The sequence below is a fragment of the Oncorhynchus kisutch genome, linkage group LG28 (genome assembly GCF_002021735.2).
Source record: "Oncorhynchus kisutch isolate 150728-3 linkage group LG28, Okis_V2, whole genome shotgun sequence".
Lineage (NCBI taxonomy): Eukaryota > Metazoa > Chordata > Actinopteri > Salmoniformes > Salmonidae > Oncorhynchus > Oncorhynchus kisutch.
Window position 1 is genome coordinate 16,396,950 of NC_034201.2, and position 18,606 is coordinate 16,415,555.

Genomic DNA, 18,606 nt, shown 5'->3' on the forward strand with positions numbered 1-18,606 from the left:
GAGTGAATGGAGATGTATAAGAGTGATAGCTCTCTCTACATGGTGTCAGATATGGAGAGTGAATGGAGATGTATAAGAGTGATAGCTCTCTCTACATGGTGTCAGATATGGAGAGTGAATGGAGATGTATACGAGTGATAGCTCTCTACATGGTGGCAGATAGGGAGAGTGAATGGAGATGTATAAGAGTGATAGCTCTCTCTACATGGTGTCAGATATGGAGAGTGAATGGAGATGTATACGAGTGATAGCTCTCTACATGGTGTCAGATAGGGAGAGTGAATGGAGATGTATAAGAGTGATAGCTCTCTCTACATGGTGTCAGATAGGGAGAGTGAATAGAGATGTATAAGAGTGATAGCTCTCTCTACATGGTGTCAGATAGGGAGAGTGAATGGAGATGTATAAGAGTGATAGCTCTCTCTACATGGTGTCAGATAGGGAGAGTGAATGGAGATGTATAAGAGTGATAGCTCTCTCTACATGGTGTCAGATAGGGAGAGTGAATGGAGATGTATAAGAGTGATAGCTCTCTCTACATGGTGTCAGATAGGGAGAGTGGATGGAGATGTATAAGAGTGATAGCTCTCTACATGGTGTATAGAGATGTATAAGAGTGATAGCTCTCTCTACATGGTGTCAGATAGGGAGAGTGAACAGAGATGTATAAGAGTGATAGCTCTCTACATGGTGTCAGAGAGGGAGAGGGAATGGAGATGTATAAGAGTGATAGCTCTCTCTACATGGTGTCAGATAGGGAGAGTGAATGGAGATGTATAAGAGTGATAGCTCTCTCTACATGGTGTCAGATAGGGAGAGTGAATAGAGATGTATAAGAGTGATAGCTCTCTACATGGTGTCAGAGATGGAGAGTGAATGGAGATATATAAGAGTGATAGCTCTCTACATGGTGTCAGATAGGGAGAGTGAACGGAGATGTCTCACATTGATAGCTCTCTCTACATGGTGTCAGATAGGGAGAGTGAACAGAGATGTATAAGAGTGATAGCTCTCTACATGGTGTCAGATAGGGAGAGTGAATGGAGATGTATAAGAGTGATAGCTCTCTACATGGTATCAGATAGGGAGAGTGAATGGAGATGTATAAGAGTGATAGCTCTCTCTACATGGTGTCAGATAGGGAGAGTGAATGGAGATGTATAAGAGTGATAGCTCTCTACATGGTGTCAGATAGGGAGAGTGAATGGAGATGTATAAGAGTGATAGCTCTCTCTACATTGGGGTACAGTGTCTGGAATCAGAGAACATTTCCTAAAATAGACTGATCACAGCAGGGGGAGGTCAGAGAGAGGTAGCACCTCTCATTCTTTCTTTCCATTTCTTAGAGATGGCATGTATACACACAGTAACACAGTGTTGGGAATACAGTCTTACCACCTCTGACCAGCTAAACAATATCAGCTAACCTCATATCAACTCTGACCTGGCTGGAGACACACACACACCAACTGGATCAGCTCTCAGTTCAAAAAGAAAGGACATTTTCATACTGCCCCTATTCTCCAGCCAATCTAAATGAAAGGTTCACAGTGTTCTCAGAGGTTCTAGAAAAGAGGAGGGAATATAGAAGGTGAGATGAGGTACAATGTAGAAAGGGAGGCACAGGAGGTTGCTGGCACCTTAATTGGGGAGGATGGGCTCGTGGTAACGGCTGGAGTGGAATAAGTAGAGTGGTATCACATGGTTTGATACCATTCCATTTGCTCCGTTCCAGATATTATTTTGAGCCGTCCTCCCCTCAGCAGCCTCCCCTGAAAGGAGGTGTATGTGTCCCAGAGCTGTGTGCCAAACAGTGGCGTCAACCACATCTGCTAATAATCCATTAATACAATAGCAGTAAAGGACACAGTGTGATCCACTGTAAAACCATTAAACCTCTGAATAGCATATGATGCTATGCCCTAGTAGTAGACGAAGAGGTCTATGTTTCCGCCAAAGTACACACACTTTCTCGAACATAAATATGTTTTGACGTGTTTACCATAGAAACAAAGTGAGGCATATAGCGGTGTGACCTATTCCCTCTAGCTGCGGTAGAAAGTAACAGTAGGTGTGAACTAACTGGTGAAGTGAGGTGAGGTGACGGAAAGGATATATGAGATGTTTCAGTTTTCTGTCTGATTGAGAAACACACCAATCATGTCAAATCAAATCAAAATCTATTTTATTTGTCACATGCACCAAATACAACAGGTGTAGACCTTACCAGGAAATGCTGACTTACAAACCCTTAACCAACAATGCAGTTTTAAGAAAAATACGTGTTAAGTAAAAAATAAGAAATAAAAGTAACAAATAATTAAACAGCAGCAGTAAAATAACAATAGTGGGGCTGTATACAGCTAGATACATGTCCTGACTCTTTCTCTGACTGCGGAATGGTGGCAACGTTTTAAAGATTGTGTCGGTTCTCCTGGTTCTCTCTGTGATGTCATCATTATACTGACCTCAACGCTCCCGCCTCACAGTGGGAGGGCAGTGCAGTGGGGAGCCTGGGAAGACATTAGTAGAGGTGGGATGGAGGCGGGGGTCCTGTACAGCTGTAATGAGGTATTATTAGGATTATAAAAAGGTGGGAAAACTGAAAGTGTATGTGGATAAGACTGTAATTGAAGAGGGAGGCGTCTGGGTGGAGTGTACAAAGTTTATATCATGCCAAAGACAGTGTCCACGATATCAGTGTCACTCTCACACACCCTCGCAGCCCATGACATCATCAGACATGGTTTGATCACCAGGGAAACAGCAAACAACAGTAAGCAAAGCAGTCATCTCTTCCTTCCTTCCTTCCTCCTCTCCTTCCTTCCTTTCTCTGGTGATGACTATCAGCATTTGTTTTTAGCCTATCACAGCAGAACGCGTATATTACCCGTGGGGTGGGTGGCTTTAGGGTCATTAAATATTGTGTGGATGAAGGACGGGTAGGTGGCGGGAGAGTTGAATACAGAGAAAACAATACCTTACAAATCCAGAAATGTATCATTCTTGTGCAATTTATATCTGTAAGCCACATTGAGGTTTTTCTTGCATTATTTTAGGCTGTCTGGCATTAGTGCTTGTGCTTAAACTTAAGCTTTAGGGCCTAACCAAAAATATTTATAACTAACTCAATATAGACCAGAGCCTGTCGTTTTCAATGGGAGCAAATTAATCATAGTGGTCAGAACAAGCAAGGAGGTGGGCAGAGCCAAGTACGAGCTAGTGAGATCCTATTTGCGCGTTCTAGCAATTATTTTCATATTTTCATTAGGGAACGCATACTCTGTGAAGTGTGCATGTAGTTATTGCACATGCACACTTCACAGAGTATGCATTCCCTAATGAAAATATGCAATTTGCCCTTGCACTCCTTCTAAACAACACAATTTCTTTTTAAATTTGGCAAATGTACAGTACCAGTCAAAAGTTTGAACACACCTACTCATTCAAGGGTTTTTCTTTATTTGTACTATTTTCTACAATGTAGAATAATAGTGAAGACATCAAAACTATGAAATAACATATGGAACCATGTAGTAACCAAAAAAGTGTCAAACAAATCTAAATATATTTTAGATTTTAGATTCTTCAAAGTAGCCACCCTTTGCACACTCTTGGCATTCTCTCAACCAGCTTCATTAGGTAGTCACCTGGAATGCATTTCAATTAACAGGTGTTAAAAGTTAATTTGTGGAATTTATTTCCTTCTTAATGCATTTGAGCCATTCAGTTATGTTGTGACAAGGTAGAGGTGATGTAGAGAAGATTTGAAAAATAGAATAATAATGGCGCCGGAGGAGATGGATGACCTTCTATGAACAGGCAGTTAACCCACTGTTCCTAGGCCGTCACTGAAAATAAGAATTTGTTCTTAACTGACTTGCCTAGTTAAATAAAGGTCAAATAAAAATACAAATATGTCCCCTAACCAATTGTGTTATTGTGTGTTTTTCACGTTATTTGTGACTTATTTTGTACATAATGTTTCTGCCACCATCTCGTATGACCAAAAAGAGCTTCTAGATATCAGGACAGCGATTACTCACCTCGTACTGGACGAAGATTTTTTCATTAACGAGTTGGATACGAAGGATTTACTTCATATGCCCGACAAGGCCCTCCTTCCCGTCATTCGAAGGAGAAAGAGACGGGGATAATGGGGATGTAGGTCTGGGTGCCTTGTAAGGATCCGACGGCGAGTGGGTAATTTGCCTTTACCATCAGTCCTATTAGCCAACGTACAATAATTGGATAATAAAATAGACAAACTACGAGCACGTATATCCTACCAACGGGACATTAAAAACTGTAATATATGTTTCACCGAGTCGTGGCTGAATGACGTACAGTAGCTGTCTATTTACCACCACAAATCGATGCTGGCACTAAGACCGCTCTCAATGAGCAAACAGGAAAACTCTCATCCAGAGAAGGCACCCCTAGTGGCCGGGGACTTTAATGCAGGGAAACTTAAATCCATTTTACCTCATTTCTACCAGTATGTTAAATGTGCAACCAGAGGGGGAAAAAAACTCGAAACCACCTTTACTCCACACACAGAGATGCGTACAAAGCTCTGCCTCACCCTCCATTTAGTAAATCTGACCATAATTCTATCCTCCTAAATCCTGTTTAGCAGCAAAAACTAAAGCTGGAAGCACCAGTGACTCACTCAATTCAAAAGTGGTCAGATGAGGCAGATGCTAAGCTACAGGACTGTTTCGCTTGCACAGACTGGAATGTGTTCCGATGGCATTGAGGGGTACATCACATCAGTCACTGGCTTCATCAATTAGTCCATCGATGAAGTCATCTCCACAGTGACTGTACGTACATACCACAACCAGAAGCCAAGGATTGCAGGCAATATCCACACTGTGAGCTAAAGGGTCAGCTGCTGCTTTCAAGAAGCGGGAACCTGAGCCATATACAGCATTCCTTACTGAGTTCTCTGAATTCCTATCGGACCTTATGTTCATGGCAGATAATATTATAATTTTGGATTACTAATTTTCACATGGAAAAGTCCACAGACCCACTCCAAAAGGCTTCCGGAGCCATCATCGACTCAGTGGATTTGTCCAACATGTCTCCGGACCTACTCACTGTCACAGTCATACTCTGGACCTAGTTTTGTCCCGTGGAATAAATATTGTGGATCTTAATGTTTTTCCCCATAATCCTGGACTATCAGACCAACATTTTATTATGTTTGCAATCACAACAAATAATCTGCTCAGACCCCATCCAAGGATCATCAAAAGCTGTGCTATAATTTCTCAGACACCCCAAAGATTCCTAGATGCCCTTCCAGACTCCCATCCACCTACCCAAAGATGTCAGAGTACAAAAAACAGTTAACTACCTAACTGAGGAACTAAATTTAACCTTGCGTAATACTCTAGATGCAGTCACACCCCTAAAAACAAAAAACATTTATCATAAGAAACTAGCTCCCTGGTACACAGAAAATACCAGAGCCCTGAAGCAAGCTTCCAGAAAGTTGGAACGGAAATGGAGCTACACCAAACCGGAGGTCTTCCGATTAGCTTGTAAAGACAGTACCATGCAGTATCAAAGAGCCCTCACTGCTTCTCAATCATCCCATTTTTCCAACTTAATCGGAGAGAATAAGAATGTATTTTTGATACTGTCGCAAAGCTAACTAAAAAGCAGCATTCCCCAAGAGAGGATGGCTTTCACTTCAGCAGTGATAAATTCATGAAATTCATTAGAAAGCAAATTACAGACTCCTCTTTAAATCTGTGTATTTGTCCAAAGCTCAGTTGTCCTGAGTCTGCACAAAACTGCCAGGACCTAAGATCAAAGGAAACACTCAAGTTTTTTAATACTAAATCTCTTGACACATTGATGAAAATAGTCATGGCCTCGAACCCTTCAAGCTGCGTACTGGACCCTATTCCAACTAAACTACTGAAAGAGCTACCTTTTGTGCTTGACCCTCATATGTTGAACATAATAAACGCCTCCCTATCCACCGGATGTGTACCATACTCACCAAAAGTTGCAGTAATAAAGCCTCTCTTGAATAAGCCAAACCTTGATTCAGAAAATATAAAAACCTTATCTCGAATCTCCCATTCCCCTCAAATCTTTTTGAAAAAGTTGAGAGGAATGCCTTCCTCATTGCCTTCCTGTAGACAAACAACATATACGAAACACTTCAGTCTCGTTTTAGACCCCATCATAGCACTGAGACTGCACTCATGAAGGTGGTAAATTACTTTTTAATGGCGTCAAACCAAGGCTCTGCATCTGTCCTCATGCTTCTAGACCTTAGTGCTGCTTTTGATACCATCAATCACCACATTCTTTTGGAGAGATTGGAAACCCAAATTGGTCTACATGGACAAGTTCTGGCCTGGTATCTGTCGGAAAGATATCAGTTTGTCTCTGTGGGTGGTTTGTCCTCTGACAAATCAACTGTACATTTCGGTGTTCCTCAAGGTTCCGTTTTAGGACCGCTATTGTGTTCACTATTATTTTACCTCTTGATGATGTCATTCGGAAACATAATGTTAACTTTAACTGCTATGTGGACGGTACACAGCTGTACATTTCGATGAAACATGGTGAAGCCCCAAAATTGCCCTCCCTTGAAGCATGTGTTTCAGACATAATGTTAGCAAATGTTTTACTTTTAAACTCGGACAAAACAGATATGCTAGTTCTAGGTCCCAAGACACAAAGAGATCTTCTGTTGGATCTGACAATTCATCTTGATGGTTGTACTGTACTGTTGTCTCAAATAAAACTGTGAAGGACTTTGGCATTACTCTCTCTTTTGACAAACATACCAAGACTGTTTCAAGGACAGCCTTTTTCCCCATCTACGTAACATTGCAAAAATCTGAAACTTTCTGTCCAAAATTATGCAGAAAATTAATCCATGCTTTTGTCACTTCTAGATTAGACTACTGCAATGCTCTACTTTCTGGCTACCCGGATAAAGCACTAAATAAACTTCAGTTAGTGTTAAACACGTATACTAGAATCTTGACTAGAACCAACATTTTTTATCATATTACTCCAGTGCTAGCCTCTGTACACTGACTTCCTGTTAAGGCTAGGGCTGATTTCAAGATTTTACTGCTAACCTACAAAGCCTTACGTGGGCTTGCTCCTACCATTCTTTCTGATTTGGTCCTGCCGTACATACCTACACGTACGCTACGGTCACAAGATGCAGGCCTCCTTATTGTCCCTAGAATTTCCAAGCAAACAGCTGTAGGCAGGGCTTTCTCCTATAGAGCTCCATTTTTATGGAATGGTCTGTCTATCCATGTGAGAGATGCAGACTCAGTCTTGACCTTTAAGTCTTTATTTGAGACTCATGTCAGTAGGTCCTATGATTGAGTGTAGTCTGGCCCAGGAGTGTGAAGGTGAACGGAAAGGCTCTGGAGCGATGAACCACCCTTGCTGTCTCTGCCTGGCCGGTTCCCCTCTCCACTGGGATTCTCTGCCTCTAACCCTATTAAGGGGGCTGAGTCACTGGCTTACAGTGCCTTGCGAAAGTATTCGGCCCCCTTGAACTTTGCGACCTTTTGCCACATTTCAGGCTTCAAACATAAAGATATAAAACTGTATTTTTTTGTGAAGAATCAACAACAAGTGGGACACAATCATGAAGTGGAACGACATTTATTGGATATTTCAAACTTTTTTAACAAATCAAAAATGGAAAAATTGGGCGTGCAAAATTATTCAGCCCCCTTAAGTTAATACTTTGTAGCGCCACCTTTTGCTGCGATTACAGCTGTAAGTCGCTTGGGGTATGTCTCTATCAGTTTTGCACATCGAGAGACTGAAATTTTTTCACATTCCTCCTTGCAAAACAGCTCGAGCTCAGTGAGGTTGGATGGAGAGCATTTGTGAACAGCAGTTTTCAGTTCTTTTCACAGATTCTCGATTGGATTCAGGTCTGGACTTTGACTTGGCCATTCTAACACCTGGATATGTTTATTTTTGAACCATTCCATTGTAGATTTTGCTTTATGTTTTGGATCATTGTCTTGTTGGAAGACAAATCTCCGTCCCAGTCTCAGGTCTTTTGCAGACTCCATCAGGTTTTCTTCCAGAATGGTCCTGTATTTGGCTCCATCCATCTTCCCATCAATTTTAACCATCTTCCCTGTCCCTGCTGAAGAAAAGCAGGCCCAAACCATGATGCTGCCACCACCATGTTTGACAGTGGGGATGGTGTGTTCATGGTGATGGGCTGTGTTGCTTTTACGCCAAACATAACGTTTTGCATTGTTGCCAAAAAGTTCAATTTTGGTTTCATCTGACCAGAGCACCTTCTTCCACATGTTTGGTGTGTCTCCCAGGTGGCTTGTGGCAAACTTTAAACAACACTTTTTATGGATATCTTTAAGAAATGGCTTTCTTCTTGCCACCCTTCCATGAAGGCCAGATTTGTGCAATATACGACTGATTGTTGTCCTATGGACAGAGTCTCCCACCTCAGCTGTAGATCTCTGCAGTTCATCCAGAGTGATCATGGGCCTCTTGGCTGCATCTCTGATCAGTCTTCTCCTTGTATGAGCTGAAAGTTTAGAGGGACGGCCAGGTCTTGGTAGATTTGCAGTGGTCTGATACTCCTTCCATTTCAATATTATCGCTTGCACAGTGCTCCTTGGGATGTTTAAAGCTTGGGAAATCTTTTTGTATCCAAATCCGGCTTTAAACTTCTTCACAACAGTATCTCGGACCTGCCTGGTGTGTTCCTTGTTCTTCTCTGCGCATTTAACGGACCTCTGAGACTATCACAGTGCAGGTGCATTTATATGGAGACTTGATTACACACAGGTGGATTGTATTTATCATCATTAGTCATTTAGGTCAACATTGGATCATTCAGAGATCCTCACTGAACTTCTGGAGAGAGTTTGCTGCACTGAAAGTAAAGGGGCTGAATAATTTTGCACGCCCAATTTTTCAATTTTTGATTTGTTATAAAAGTTTGAAATATCCAATAAATGTCGTTCCACTTCATGATTGTGTCCCACTTGTTGTTGATTCTTCACAAAAAAATACAGTTTTATATCTTTATGTTTGAAGCCTGAAATGTGGCAAAAGGTCGCAAAGTTCAAGGGGGCCGAATACTTTTGCAAGGCACTGTAGCTAACCTAGCATCCCTCTCTGTTTGAGCTGGGTGTTTGAGTAGCTGCATTCACTATCTAAGTGAAAGTGAAAGTAAAAATATATATATACTAGCTAGCTCTCTCTCTTTCTCTCTCTTTTTCTCTCTCTTGCTCATCCTTCATTTTTAAAGAAATGAATATGTTCAAAACTGTTCAACTATTGTCTTGCTCTTTGAGCCAACTACTCACCATACTTTATGCACCACAGTGCTAGCTAGATGTAGTTTATGCTTTCAGTACTAGATTCATTCTCTGATGCTTTGATTGGGTGGACAACATGTCAGTTCATGCTACAAGAGCTCTGATAGGTTGGAGGATGTCCTCCGGAAGTCATAATTACTCTGTAAGTCTATGGACTGTGGTGAGAACTATGAGCCACCTAAGTTTTCTTCACAAAAAAATACAGTTTTATATCTTTATGTTTGAAGCCTGAAATGTGGCAAAAGGTCGCAAAGTTCAAGGGGGCCGAATACTTTCGCAAGGCACTGTACTGGTTCTCTTCCATGCCGTCCCAAGGAGGGGTGCGTCACTTGAGTGGGTTGAGTCACTGACGTGATCTTCCTGTCCGGGTTGGCGCCCCTCCTTGGGACGGCATGGAAGAGCATCAGTAAGCCAGTAACTCAGCCCCCTTAATAGGGTGCCGACCTGTTGCACCCTCTACAACTACTGTGATTATTATTATTTGACTCTGCTGGACATCTATGAATGTTTGAACATCTTGGTCATGTACTCGTATAATCTCCAAGGACTGGCTACCCCTCAGAGCCTTTTTCCTCTCTAGGTTTCTTCCTAGGTTCCACCCTTTCTAGGGAGTTTTTCCTAGCCACCGTGCTTCTACATCTGCATTGCTTGCTGTTTGGGATTTTAGGCTGGGTTTCTGTATAGTACTTTGTGACATTGGCTGATGTAGAAAGGGCTTTACAAATAAATGTGATTAATTGATTGACATCAACACCATTATCCCAGAAACCCTAGACCAATCCCAATTTGCAGATCCACAGATGATGCGATCTCTATTGCACTCCACACTGCCCTACCCATCTGGACAAAAGGAACACCTATGTGAGAATGCTATTCATTGACTACAGCTCAGTGTTCAACACCATAGTGCCCTCAAAGCACATCACTAAGCTAAGGACCCTGGGACTAAACACCTCCCTCTGCAACTGAATCCTGGACATCCTGACGGGCCGCCCCCAGGTGGTAAGGTTAGGTAACAACACATCCGCTATGCTGATCCTCAACACGGTGGCCCCGCAGGTGTGCGTGCTCAGTCCCCTTCGGGACTCCCTGTTCACTCATGACTACATGGCCAAGCACGACTCCAACACCATCATTAAGTTGACAGATTACACAACAGTGGTAGGCCTGATCACCGACAACAACAAGACAGCCTATAGGGAGGATGTCAGAGACCTGGCTATGTAGTGCCAGGACAACAATCTCTCCCTCAACGTGATCAAGACAAAGGAGATGATTGTGGACTACAGGAAAAAGAGGACTGAGCATGCCTCCATTCTCATCGATGGGGCTGTAGTGGAGCAGGTTGAGAGTTTCAAGTTCCTTGGTGTCCACATCACCAACAAACCATCATGGTCCAAACACACCAGGACAGTCGTGAAGAGGACACGACAAAGCCTATTCTCCCTCAAGAGACTGAAAAGATGTGGCAGGGGTCAAAGTTACAAAGCTGCACCATCGAGAGCATCTTGACTGGTTGCATCACTGCCTGGTATGGCAACTGCTCGGCCTCCGACCGCAAGGCACTACAGAGGGTACTGCGTACGGCCCAGTACATTAAGCTTCCTGCCATCCAGGACCTCTATACGAAGCGATGTCAGCGGAAGTCCCTAACAATTGTCAAAGACTCCAGCCACCCTAGTCATAGACTGTTGTCTCTACTGCTGCACGGCAAGCGATACCGGAGCGTCAAGTCTAGGCCTAAGAGGCTTCTAAACAGCTTCTACCCCCAAGCCATAAGACTCCTGAACATCTAGTCAAATGGCTACCCAGACTCTTTTTTATTGCCCCCCCCCCCCCCCCCTCTTAACACCACTGCTACTCTCTGTTGTCATCTATGCATAGTCACTTTAATAACTCTACCTACATGTACATACTATCTCAACTAACCGGCGCCCTCGCATATTGACTCTGTATCGGTACCCCCCCTGTATATAGTCTCCACATTGACTCTGTACTGGTACCCCCTGTATATAGTCTCCACATTGACTCTGTACTGGTACCCCCCTGTATATAGTCTCCACATTTACTCTGTACTGGTACCCCCCTGTATATAGTCTCCACATTGACTCTGTACTGTTACCCCCTGTATATAGTCTCCACATTGACTCTGTACTGGTACCCCCCTGTATATAGTCTCCACATCGACTCTGTACTGGTACCCCCTGTATATAGTCTCCACATTGACTCTGTACTGGTACCCCCTGTATATAGTCTCCACATTGACTTTGTACTGGTACCCCCCTGTATATAGTCTCCACATTGACTCTGTACTGGTACCCCCCTGTATATAGTCTCCACATTGACTCTGTACTGGTACCCCCTGTATATAGTCTCCACATTGACTTTGTACTGGTTCCCCCCCTGTATATAGTCTCCACATTGACTCTGTACTGGTACCCCCTGTATATAGTCTCCACATTGACTCTGTACTGGTACCCCCCTGTATATAGTCTCCACATCGACTCTGTACTGGTACCCCCTGTATATAGTCTCCACATTGACTTTGTACTGGTTCCCCCCTGTATATAGTCTCCACATTGACTCTGTACTGGTACCCCCCTGTATATAGTCTCCACATTGACTCTGTACTGGTACCCCCTGTATATAGTCTCCACATTGACTCTGTACTGGTACCCCCTGTATATAACCTCCACATTGACTCTGTACTGGTACCCCCTGTATATAACCTCCACATTGACTCTGTACTGGTACCCCCCTGTATATAGTCTCCACATTGACTCTGTACTGGTACCCCCTGTATATAGTCTCCACATTGACTCTGTACTGGTACCCCCCTGTATATAGTCTCCACATTGACTCTGTACTGGTACCCCCTGTATATAGTCTCCACATTGACTCTGTACTGGTACCCCCTGTATATAGTCTCCACATTGACTCTGTACTGGTACCCCCCTGTATATAGTCTCCACATTGACTCTGTACTGGTACCCCCCTGTATATAGTCTCCACATTGACTCTGTACTGGTACCCCCTGTATATAGTCTCCACATTGACTCTGTACTGGTACCCCCCTGTATATAGTCTCCACATTGACTCTGTACTGGTACCCCCTGTATATAGTCTCCACATTGACTCTGTACTGGTACCCCCCTGTATATAGTCTCCACATTGACTCTGTACTGGTACCCCCCTGTATATAGTCTCCACATTGACTCTGTACTGGTACCCCCTGTATATAGTCTCCACATTGACTCTGTACTGGTACCCCCCTGTATATAGTCTCCACATTGACTCTGTACTGGTACCCCCTGTATATAGTCTCCACATTGACTCTGTACTGGTACCCCCTGTATATAGTCTCCACATTGACTCTGTACTGGTACCCCCCTGTATATAGTCTCCACATTGACTCTGTACTGGTACCCCCTGTATATAGTCTCCACATTGACTCTGTACTGGTACCCCCCTGTATATAGTCTCCACATTGACTCTGTACTGGTACCCCCTGTATATAGTCTCCACATTGACTCTGTACTGGTACCCCCTGTATATAGTCTCGCTACTGCTTTTTTACTGCTGCTCTTTAATTACTTGTTACTTTTATCTCTTATTCTTATCTGTATTTTTTTAAACTGCATTGTTGGTTAGGGGCTTGTTTGTAAACATTTCATTTTAGTGTTCTTGGGCACGGGCACTATGGTGGTCTGCTTAAAACATGTTGATATTACAGACGGGCAGGTAAAGGTTGAAAATGTCAGTGAAGACTGGTGCTGGTGCTCTCGTGCATGTTTCAGTGTTAGTAGCAGCAGTGTAAAAAGAGGGGTTGGGAGGGAACACAATGCAAATAGTTTGGGTAGTCATTTGATTACCTGTTCAGGAGTCTTATGGCTTGGGGGTAAAAACTGTTGAGAAGCCTTTTTGTCCTAGACTTGGCACTCCGGTAACGCTTGCCATGTGGTAGTAGAGAGAACAGTCTATGACTGGGGTGGCTGGGGTCTTTGACAATTTTTAGGGCCTTCCTCTGACACCGCCTGGTGTAGAGGTCCTGGATGGCAGGCAGCTTAGAGGGTAGTTCTGGATGGCAGAACTACCCTCTGTAGTGCCTTGTGGTCGGAGGCCGAGCAATTGCCGTACCAGGCAGTGATGCAACCAGTGCTCTCGATGTTGTAGCTGTAGAACCTTTTGAGGATCTCAGGACCCATGCCAAATCTTTTTAGTTTCCTGAGGGGAAATAGGCTTTGTCGTGCCCTCTTCACGACTGTCTTGGTGTGTTTGGACCATTCTAGTTTGTTGTTGATGTGGACACCAAGGTTTGCAAGCCCTTCCACATCTGATGAGCATCAGAGCCGGTGTAGTACGATTCAATCTTAGTCCTGTATTGAAGCTTGGCCTGGTGCGCCGGAGGGCATAGCGGGATTTCTTATAAGCTTCCGAGTTAGAGTCCCGCTCTTTGAAAGCGGCAGCTCTAGCCTTTAGCTCAGTGCGGATGCTGCCTGTAATCCATGGCTTCTGGTTGGGGTATGTACGTACGGACACTGTGGGGACGATGCCATCGATGCACTTATGGATGAAGCCAATGACTGATGTGGTGTCCTCCTCAATGCCATCTGAGGAATCCCGGAACATATTCCAGTCTGTACTAGCAAAACAGTCCTGTAGCTTAGCATCTGCTTCATCTGACCACTTTTTTATTGATCTAGTCATGGGTGCTTCCTGCTTTCATTTGTAGTTGTAAGCAGGAATCAGGAGGATATAATTATAGTTAGATTTGCCAAAAAGAGGGCGAGGGAGAGCTTTGTATGCGTTTCTGTGTGTGGAGTATAGGTGGTCCAGAGTTATTTTTCTTCTGGTTGCACATTTAACAGGCTGATAGAAATTTTGTAAAACGGATTTATATTTCCCTGCATTAAAGTCCCCGGCTACTAGGAGCACCGCCTCTGGATGAGCATTTTCTTGTTTGCTTATGGTGGAATACAGCTCATTCAATGCCGTCTTAGTGCCAGCCTCTGATTGTGGTGGCATGTAAACCGCTACAAAGAATACAGATGAAAACTCTCTCGGTAGGTAGTGTGGTCTACAGCTTTTAATGAGATACATTACCCCAGGCGAGCAATATCTAGAGACTTCCTTAGATATCGTGCACCAGCTGTTATTTACAAAAATACATAGTCCACCTCCCCTTGTCTTACCAGACGCCACTGTTCTATCCTGCCGGTACATCGTATAACCAGCCACCTGTATGTTGATATTGTCGTCGTTCAGCCACGACTCTGTGAAGTATAAGATGTTACAGTTTTTTTATGTCCCGTTGGTAGTTTAATCTTCCTCGTAACTCGTCGATTTTATTCTCCAAGGATTGCACGTTTGCTAGCAGAATGGAGGGAAGTGGGGGTTTATTCAAATGCCTACAAATTCTCAGAAGGCCCCTCTTTCTCCACCTCTTCTTCACGCAGATCACGGGGATCGGGGCCTGTTCCCGAGGAAGCAGTATATCATTCGCTTTTTTCTCGTCAGAGTCGTGAAAGGAAAAAAAGGATTCTGCTAGTCCGTGGTGAGTAATCGTAGTCATGATGTCTAGAAGTTATTTTCGGTCATAAGAGACGGTAGCGGCAACATTATGTACAAAATAAGTAAAAAAAGAAGTGCACAAACCAGGTTAGCCTACATGCCAATCGCTTTTGGGAACAGGCAGAAAAAGTTAACGTCAATCCACGGAAGCAAAAAGGGAAATGTCTGAGTATAATTCAATACGCGAAAAGCTGTGAAATGGAGAGTTAAAAATAAAGAGAAGAAATGTCCAGAAAAGTAGACTAATATGTTTTGGAAAGATTTGGTGAAGTGGTAAAAGAGGATGATTGTGAGGTGCTATACACATTCAAGAGTCGCAAGACGGGACTTCAAATAGGGAAGTTCAAGGGAACTGTAGCAGCCTACTTTCAGATGGGTTAAATGGAAACTGAAATATTGACAATGACTGTAGGTCTATAACGTCTCACATAGCCTTAAGCATTTCTAGCCATAAAAGTATACACCAAATGTAGGACAAATGTACTCTGAAATAGGAGTGGAGAAATATTATTTATTTATTTCAGCATCTTGAGACAATGTGAATGCTTAGTTATGCTGAACAAAAATATAAAACGCAACATGCAACAATTAAAAAGATTTGACTGAGTTACAGCTCATATAAGGAAATCAGTCGATTTAAATAAATTCATTAGGCCCTAATCTATGGATTTCACATGGCTGGGCAGGGGTGGAGCTATAGGTGGGCCTGGGAGGACATAGGCCCACCCACTTTTTCCCCCACAAAAGGGCTTTATTACAGGAATACTCCTCAGCACCCCCTAGATGGATTATCTTGGCAAAGGAGAAATTCTCACTCTCAGGTGATGGAAACAAATTTGTTCACAACATTTGAGAGAAATAAGCTCAAGAAACATTGGACCAACACTTTATATGTTGTGTTTCTATTTTTGTTCAATGTAGATACCGTCTGTAGAGGTGCTATCTTTATCATGACCATCAGATATGACTTGGTCACCAGGGAAACAGCAAACAGTAAGCAAAGCAGTCATTGCAGCTCCTCCTCTACATCTCCTCACCTCTTCCTTCCCCTCTCTGGAGATCACTATCAGCATTTATTTTAGCCTATCACAGCAGAACCTCCCCCCAATTGTTTTTATTTCTTCTGAAAACCATTGTATACACACATTATGGAGTCTACCTACAATATGTCAATAATTTACATCTGATTTGTGGTCAAAATATCTATATTCCATGTCAATCATTGTACGCCTATATCCTAAGCATATACTGTAGGCCTATCTACCCACAGACAGTAGGCTATAACAGTGTTTTTCCCAATAATTAGTTAAGACACATTTTCCCAGAAGTATTAGAACCGGGGAATGTGAAGTAACATGAAACTAGCCAGAGCGGACGCAATAAGTTTTACTCTGCCCAAAATCTGTCCATGAACATATTTGTATGTAGGTCAATGACAGTGTTGAATTTGGTCAACAAAAAATATATTTGTAGAGATTATGATTTCCATAGTCTAGGTCAGGACAAGAGATTAGCACTGGAGTCAGGTGGTGTAAAGAGTGCCTGGCTGTCTATCAATCACTTGTTCAGGGACAGCAGTGTGTGTTCACTATGGTTCATTCATTTTAAGCAGAAGTCAGAGAAAAAAATGATTGACAATAGGTTATGCCCTCTAGTGGCTGTGAGGTTTGCTAGTTTCTTTTACGCCTGCTACGTTAGGTCAGAAAGGGAGAGGCGAAGCGAGACGTTTTACTCAGCCCAAAATCTGTCCACGAAAATAAGCCCATGAAGTGAGGATTTTTTTGTATGGAGTTCAATGAGTGTCGAATGTGGTCAACAATAAAAAAAAATACTTGCTAATTTCCTACGTGGGGCCTATTTGATTAAAGATCAGTTTCGTAATGGTTTGGTTGTTATGAATGCACTGATATAAGTGGACGCACGTGGCATTTTGGCAACTGTATTGTTGTCATAGAGAAGATAGAGGGCTCATACTGGATATAAACCGCTTTAGTATGGACATTGGCGCCCCCCCTTGGGTTGTGCCGTGGCGGAGATCTTTGTGGGCTATACTCGGCCTTGTCTCAGGATGGTAAGTTGGTGGTTGAAGATATCCCTCTAGTGGTGTGGGGGCTTTGCTTTGGCAAAGTGGGTGGGGTTATATCCTTCCTGTTTGGCCCTGTCCGGGGGTGTCCTCGGATGGGGCCACAGTGTCTCCTGACCCCTCCTGTCTCAGCCTCCAATATTTATGCTGCAGTAGTTTATGTGTCGGGGGGCTAGGGTCAGTTTGTTATATCTGGAGTACTTCTGTCCTATTCGGTGTCCTGTGTGAATTTAAGTGTGCTCTCTCTAATTCTCTCTCTCTCTCGGAGGACCTGAGCCCTAGGACCATGCCTCAGGACTACCTGACATGATGACTCCTTGCTGTCCCCAGTCCACCTGGCCGTGCTGCTGCTCCAGTTTCAACTGTTCTGCCTGTGATTATTATTATTTGACCATGCTGATCATTTATGAACATTTGAACATCTTGGCCATGTTCTGTTATAATCTCCACCCGGCACAGCCAGAAGAGGACTGGCGACTCCACATAGCCTGGTTCCTCTCTAGGTTTCTTCCTAGGTTTTGGCCTTTCTAGGGAGTTTTTCCTAGCCACCGTGCTTCTACACCTGCATTGCTTGCTGTTTGGGGTTTTAGGCTGGGTTTCTGTACAGCAGAATGTATCAGCTGATGTACGAAGGGCTATATAAATAAATTAGATTTTGATTTGACATTGCCATTGAGAGCTTCCACAATTATTAAGTAGTCTACTTGGTGGGTATTCTTATGAGTTGGGAGCAATCAGCCAATGAAAAAGAAAATGTATTACTTGAAAATTGAGAGGGCCTCAATGGCGCTGCCTGTGCTGTCACAGACGCTATAGTATAATGGCACAGATACAAAGTTGTATGTATCTCTATGGCTTGTTGTTCACACGTGTAACTGCCCTCGTTGGCTAGAATGGTCCCACCTGATCTATCCTCCTCCTGCCTGCCTTCCATCTTTGAGGACATGCATTTCCATTGTTAATGTGGTCACTTGACTATCTTGTCAATAGACAATATTTGGTTAGGTTAGCTGTAGATATGCCATGTTCACATGCAGGTTGAACCTATGAGACGCTGAAATTTCCGACTTGCTGATTCGTTGAACATGTATAATGACAAATAGTTAGCAAGTCGAACATTTGAGTTTCCTTGTTCTGACTAGCACTTGAACGCGGAATTAGATACTAGACTTAGTGTTGTAGTCATCCAGGGCCGTTTCAGAAAGTGGGTTTAGTGAAAACTCAGAGTGAGTTGACTCAGAGTTGAAGGAAACTCTGGGTTTTCTGTTTCACAAAGCCAGTTCAGCTCAACTCTGAGTCAGTTACTATGGCAACATACTACTCTGTGAAGCCAACCTGCTCCCTGGAAGGTTTTCAACTAACCCTGAGTTTCTCCTCCTCTTTAGCTAAAGCCTGCAGGAGGTGTCAGACATGGCGTGCCCTTTTCTTGAAGAGCTAGTTGATATTGAAGCACAAACACTCTGCAGAAATCTCCATCGGGAGAGGGTAATCAGACCATGTTTGGATGTTTTATCATTCCCTGATAATTATCTGTTTGAGTGTTTCTGTACAATCGATCAACGGGAGTTTTCTATATGATGTCGGTGA